Raw genomic sequence first — 7,230 nt, forward strand, 5'->3', positions numbered from 1 at the left:
ACCACTTTTAAATAGGAAAGAGAATTGACAAAAATAGAAAAAATACTATTGAAAGTATTCAGTAGGAAAAATTAATAAAAAGAAGATATGAGAATTTTTTTTCCCGACTTTCAATGTAAATATATTGATGCTATTGCAAAATTACCCCTCAAATTGTATAAATAAGGGTCGAGTAAGAATATAAATTCATGAATTTATATTAATAGATATAAGTGGAAATGTATTATTAAATTAATATTTTTTTATCTGTAAATTTGAAAAGAAATTAGGATTGTAAGATGTCTAACGGTTCAGAATCTGCATCGTCCAAATACTTTAAAATTAAAAATAGTAGCAGCATAACAGATACCATTCCAAGTATCCAGCATTGTACATTTGATTCACATTCATCATTACATATAGAGACACTCTACATATAGATGTTTAATTTTATATATTTTATACATATTTTGAGTGCATAATGGTGACATATAGCTAAAGCCAAATTATAATATCAAATTTTTTCAACTTCCCCTAGAAAATGGCTGATAATTCTGGTGGTGGCTCCTCAAATCCTGACCAATACATAGCTGAACAAGATCTTCGGTTACCTATAGCAAACATTGGGCGGATCATGAAGCAGATTCTGCCACCTAATGCGAAAATCTCGAAAGAAGGCAAAGAAACTATGCAAGAGTGTGTATCTGAGTTCATATGTTTTATCACTGAAGAAGCTTCTGAGAAATGTCGGGAGGATAAGCGCAAGATCTTAAGTGGAGACGATATTTGTTGGGCTATGCAAAATCTTGGTATGGAGAACTTCGCAGGACCATTGAGGAGGTATCTGCAGAGGTACAAACAATTTGAAGGAGATAGAGCTAATCAAGAATAAGCTGGTATCACTGAAGAATTTGTATGATACAGTTGTGTCGCGGAAAGGGATTCGGGTTATAAATTGAAATTCAAGAATTTTTTTGTGGGAGTCTTTATGTTTAATTTAGTATGAATTCAAGAATTTTTTTGAGTACTGTTATGCTCGTAATACCTTAAATATCTCAAAACTTAAGGTGTTAAACATATGGTTAAATTTTAAGATATATGTCATGTTTTTCTTGTGTTTATGATATATAATTTTCAGATTGTTATCTACAGATCATTTTGTTGCTCATAACAGGTTTAAATTGGCCATAAGGAGACTGTTCTCGATAAGCAACTAGTGACAAGTCAGATGGTGTAGAACAGTTGCAGGTAATTAGAACCTGCAATTTTTTACCAGCTAAACTATTTCATGCTAACAACCAAACCAAAATAAATCCGATTAGTCCTATTTTGTCGGAAGTATGGCCACTTAACTCTACAATTAAATAGTTAGAAAATCAGTATGTCAAGTGTTTCCTTCCTTCCTGTTTGGAGATAAAACAGACCCCAATTCGCAGACACAAAAGATCTAAAGGTACAAAGTCAGTGTACAGTCTCTTGGTATATTAAATAGTTATAATTTTGTAGTCTACATTACATATTATTTATCTGTTTATGTTAGCTAGTAAAATTGATGCTGACAATAGGATATTCTTCAGCTTAATTAGTTCCCCATTTTATGGGGCCAACCTGATGTAGATATTGAGAAATAACCTTGTGATAAGCATAATTTTTACAGTCACTCAATGTACCATTTTCATTGGTATTTACAACAGTATTTGTATATGTTATGTATACTGATTCATAAACAAAGTTCTCTTATATGCCCCTAATCACTAAGATTTCAAGTAAAATAGATGACTAAGAGCTCTCCAACGGGAGTAATTAAATCCATTGGATATAACAGTACATATATATCAGTATAAAATTTGCTCTGAATCAAGCGTGTTTCACTGTTATTAGTTATACTAGCTTAAATCACCTGCAATGAACGATCTCCTGTTAATATTTAAAAATTTTATTTATCCCGTTATATTATAATTTTAAATATTTATATAAATATATAATAATTACAATAAATTTATAATAAAAATAATAAGATAACATATGGTCGTAATTTAGTAGGATAAATAAATTATGTCTAGTAATTTAACAATTTAGTAGTTTAACATATATCCTATTGTGAATCCTTTGTTGTTGTCTTCAAAGGTTACCAAATGACCAACCATCTCCTCAAACTGTGATATCATGTCTTTATCATGTGTCTGGAATAACAACCATCAATGATCCACATGACTTTATTTTTTTGCCCTGCACACAATGAGTTTTAAGTGTTTTTAGCTACACAGGCAGTGTTGGACATATTCTTCTTCTATGCAGAGTTATCAGGAGTAGAACTTGAGTTATCAAAAGGTACAGTTTTCTTAGGTTGATTAGTATTCTCATTTTTGACCTCAGATCCAAGGTTGATTTCTTTTAGATATTTTCTTGGTTTATGACAGCTAGTCATGACCTTGTTACAAGGAATGTAATCAAACTTCTCACAAGAAAATAAGGATTTAGTGCTTCATTGTACTTGCATACTCTATACTTTAGCTTACTAACAGTATTTTTACAAAGATGAGGTAGGTGATTCGTTGAACCTGATTTTTGATACTATTTTCTAAGGGTATTTGCAACATAAGCATAATTGTTAGTTTTGTTAACTCTTGTCTTTTCATTTCTGTTCTTTTTTTTTCTTCCCTGAGCTTTCGTTCTTTGCTTCCGTTTAGGTGTCTTCAGAACTGGACCGATCTTAGGCTTTTTCCCACTTTCAGTGTTGATAGTTGATTTGACACTTTTCTTGCTTTCATCCTCATCTGTAATTTCTTTCTTGATGATGAGCTCTTCTTCACTGAAATTCACCTCACAGGATTTGAACAAGGGTGCATTCACCTTTTGAAGCACAACATGAACTTCTGTGTTTACACTTTCTTTGACTTTATCAATTTGATTTTTCTTTTGAGATGAACTAGCCTCATAGTCCACCCCAATTGTCACATTAGCACAAGGTTTGTTCTTTTCATGATATTTGCCAACTAATTCAGAAGTATTTTTAAATGATTTAAGTTTGAGTTCATTTTCTCAATCTTTTCTCTTAGTGCAATCTCTATCTCCTCTCCACATTTTATCTTATTTTCAAGATATTCATTTTCCTGCCTACTGCAGTTCTAGTTCTTATTTTTCTATTTCCGATTTCTCATTCACTTTAGATAGTCTATTCATTTCCTCAATGGCAGCCACCATACTTGTGTGAATGTGAAACATTTCCATACTAATCTTTCAACAGTTTCTTTATATTGAAAGGCATTCAGATCAATGGTGGTTAAGATGTATACCTCAGTTTTTGATGCAGATGATTCTCTTTCCTCCAAGGCCATAAGAGCATAACTTTCATATTCTTCATTTTCATCTTCATCATCTGTGTCATCCAAGGTTGTGAATTCGGGTCGTTACGATCACTTATTAATTAAATAATTCTCTTTTCACAATATTACTCGACCTTTTATTCAAACTCACATACACACAGGTTATACGCTTGGAAACAGTAGCAAATAAATCATCTCCACTTATCTACCTGACGGGGCTAGCGCACAAAAAGCCTACAGAACTCACGAGCTTTCCTTACCCGCCTACGGACAGCAGTCCTGGTCTGATCCATGCTGGTAGTCTGTTGTGATATGATATATAAAAGCAAGGGTGAGCATTATAGCTCAGCAAGGTATAAATCCTCATAATTAAGTATGTAAGGATAAATAAAACCAATAATTATACTTTGTATCTCCAAAGCGTTCTGAAAGTTTATATGCTTGTCAAATTTATAATATTCTCAAAATCAACTACAATAATATATCCACTGAATACTTGTATCCATCTCTTTCTCAAAATCATTTTATACTCGTACTCATTTTATTTCAAAATCTTAAGATGTTACTCGAACCAAGATTCTCAAATGGGTGTGATATATATTCATCAACATCCCAATTTAAAACTCAGCCTTATGGGCAGATTTCTCAAATGGATTTGATATATATTCATCAATATCCTTGTTTTAAACTCAGCCTTATCGGCTCTCTGTTGTATATTTCACAACAGTTTTTCCAAAATGGAAGAAAGGGACTATACTGGAATAAACCACGTATCGGTGATCAGCCGAATACGAAATTTTCTCTACTAGTAGAAGGAATACAAACCTAGCCGCCTTTGGGCTCATCAAGACACTACACGGTGGTTGCCCATTGCCGTGCAAGTCCGAAAGTCAATGGTCACATAGACCATATAACCGTACAATGCGCCACTCCGCGCTTGCATAATGCGCCACTCCGCGCCTGGTCACTGCCTGATACCACTCCGTACCGGGCAGGCCACATTCCAGTCCCAAAACAATTATATCTTTTGCTCAAAATCCTTTTTCGAAGGAATAGGTCGTTAAAAGTTGACCTTTAAATAAGATGATTTATTCATCACTTTTAACTCAATTGATCTTTGGGAGTTGTCGGATTTTTGAATTTAAAATCATTTTCAAATCCCTATCTGTAGTAGGGTGACACGTATATTACTCACTTGTTCTTTATTGAACGAGGAAGCAAAACTCTTATGCTTCAAGACTAAGTTCCCTAAGGTTTTGATACGTTTCAAATGATTAATCTCTTTCAAGAGTTTTGAATAATTTAGAAAGTACCTTTGGGAATTATGTCTATTTTTAAATAAGTTTTTAGAAGTCCGAAGATATTAAATATCTAAGGTCTCATAATTATATAAGAGGGATTTAATGAATTGATAAAATCTTAAGTACAAAGTATTTCTAATTAAGGTTCAATGAATTAATAAAAACCTTAAATACAAAATATTTTGTGAATAAGGTCCAACGAATGGAGACACCTTAATCAAATAATCAAAACATGATTTGGTATCCTATAATTGCTCTTTGAATAGTTAAATCTTTATTAAATAACGTGAAATTATTTATAAACTATTCAGTATATTTTTAAATACTTTCTGGATATTTAATAATCCCTTAAATATCGCTTTATAAAATAATCAATCAAGTAAGGGTGTCCCTTAAATGAATAAACCAATATTTCTCGAAGTTTAAGTCAAAATCTCAATCGTTTGCTTGATATATATATTACGCGAACGTACTTTGTTTATCGAAATAGAAATCTTTCGCGTCCGGCTCTCTCCGGAATTAAATCGTTATTAAAATATCTTCAACTCCCATTATCATATATTATATTTGAAATACGTTTCAACTTCTCATACTCGTGTAAAACGAAATTTGTTTTCGTAAACAATCGCATAATTCGTATGCATTGATATCATAGACAAGCATATATATATTTGAACTGTAAATCATGGCATCAATATCACAACAGTATATATATAGCATGGATAGTATGAGATAGGGTTTCGAAAACTTGCCTCGAGTAATCGAAGTGGTATGGTATCTGGTGTTTGGTTGGCGATCTATAAACAAGAACCAACGGTCTAAGTTAGTACGCGATTAACGTCTCGCTTTTATTAAGCAACTTTCGCAACTACTCAAGTATAACGAATCTCCGATCGTCACATTCTCAATACTTATATTCTCACTTTATAACATGGCCGAGTTTTGAAATCGATCGTTCGCTTTAGAAAGTCCATTTTGAGTTTTAAGCTCGAACGTGAGAAAACGCGCGTCAAAACTAGGTTTTTATGCGTTTTTCGCTTGCGCTCGCTTTACCAAAATATTTTTATAAAATCTAAAAATTAATATTTTCTCAAAATTCTTTTTGGACAGTCTTCTCTACTATCATATCCATTTTTCATAATTTTTCCAGAATCTCGAAATTATTTTAAGTCCTTCAAAATCACCATGCAAGTGGACTTAAGTGCAGTTGGCTAATCGCAGAAATATTTTACACTAAAACGACCATAACTCCTAAACCGTAAATCTCCTCATGATGATCTACACATGTATAGAAACAAAAAAACAAGATCTATCTGCTCATGGCCAGTGGTTTTCAAATTTTAACAATTTTCATGGCCGAATGTCCTGCAGAAAACAGATCAAGTGCAAGAATGCCCAAACTCAATTTCTACTACTTGATCTTAACACAATCACTACCTATAACCATCATAAACACAAGTACTTCTCAAGATCCACCCACATGAACCTTATATGCTCTATATAGTACCACATACATGGATTACAACTCAACATCTCAAGTCTTTAGCAAGAACATAATCAATACAAACTCAAACAAACACAATCCTTTGGATCTTAACACTACAACAAACATAACTCTTAAATTCAACCATAAAACCTTAAAAGGTTGAAAGTTATACCTTCTTGGATACTAGGAAGGTTAGTACTAGGATGATTGAGGCTTGGTTTTCTTAGAAAACACTTAGAAGGGCTAGATCCTTAAGAAACAAAACAAGGAAACAAGTTAAAATTTCGGAGTTACCTTTCAGCACCTCATTCAAACATTTTTATAAAATTGAAAAAATATAATTTGAGACTGAAATTTGGTACGAATATTACCCATGATATAGAAAAGCTATGGTAAAAATTTCATGATATTTGAATGAGTATATTTTGAGTTATGAATTTTTCTTTCTCCCTTGCTCAGAAAATCCGAACTGCTGGAATGAAAAATAGGAGAGCTTTAAGTGAGGGAAAAGTGGTTGTTTTCTTTTGTGGCTAAAGTGTGGGAGTGTATAATGAATATATGGGATGTATGCAGCAGATTTGACAATAATTTGGCAAAGGTATGAGTTGGTTTGATTGTGTGGTGAAGTGAGAAAAGGGAGAAGTATGGCTTGTGTACTTGTTGTCTCCCATCACTATTCAACACTATTCCACTAACTATTCTAGTTAGCTTCTAATCATCTAGTTACACTCCTAACTACTAGTTAGGACTTGGTTATGCATGGCCAACTTGCATGGGATTTAATTTCTCATTCGTTTATTTATCGTAAATGCAATCGTCGTTCCATTCCGATAGTTTCCACGTATAACGACTTGTTTCGTAGCGATTTCTTTTATCGCTTATAATCCTATAACCAATTCCATTCCTTCTCTTGATCATAGAAATACCTTGATATATTATTTATTTCACGTAGTATTCCCGGTTCTACGCCATTCTTTACGGATACGAAAACACGTAGTATAATTGTGAATCTTCGAATTCCGTCAGCTTTTACATTCACTTATTTTCCTCGATAAACAAGAATATGATCTCGGATTCTCAAAATTCCACTATTCATTTAATGATGATCCCCATACGTATTACTTAATTAGCTCAAGTT

General features: G+C 32.8%; 1 long non-coding RNA gene across 2 annotated transcripts; it reads right to left on the minus strand.

Annotated features, from left to right (window-relative positions):
* LOC141678171 (uncharacterized) lies at positions 1 to 6,607 on the minus strand. 2 transcript variants are annotated; one of them, XR_012557625.1, is made up of 6 exons: positions 6,464 to 6,607; positions 6,265 to 6,342; positions 5,359 to 5,403; positions 3,515 to 3,607; positions 3,276 to 3,358; positions 1 to 823 (listed from the first exon to the last, which is right to left on the minus strand). It is a non-coding gene; the product is annotated as an uncharacterized LOC141678171 (long non-coding RNA). The 2 variants fall into 2 exon arrangements; XR_012557626.1 differs by lacking the exon at positions 1 to 823 and adding an exon at positions 1,368 to 2,208.
* Between the last annotated feature and the right edge of the window lie 623 nt (positions 6,608 to 7,230).

This window comes from Apium graveolens, chromosome 8 (genome assembly GCF_009905375.1).
Source record: "Apium graveolens cultivar Ventura chromosome 8, ASM990537v1, whole genome shotgun sequence".
Taxonomy (NCBI): Eukaryota; Viridiplantae; Streptophyta; class Magnoliopsida; order Apiales; family Apiaceae; genus Apium; species Apium graveolens.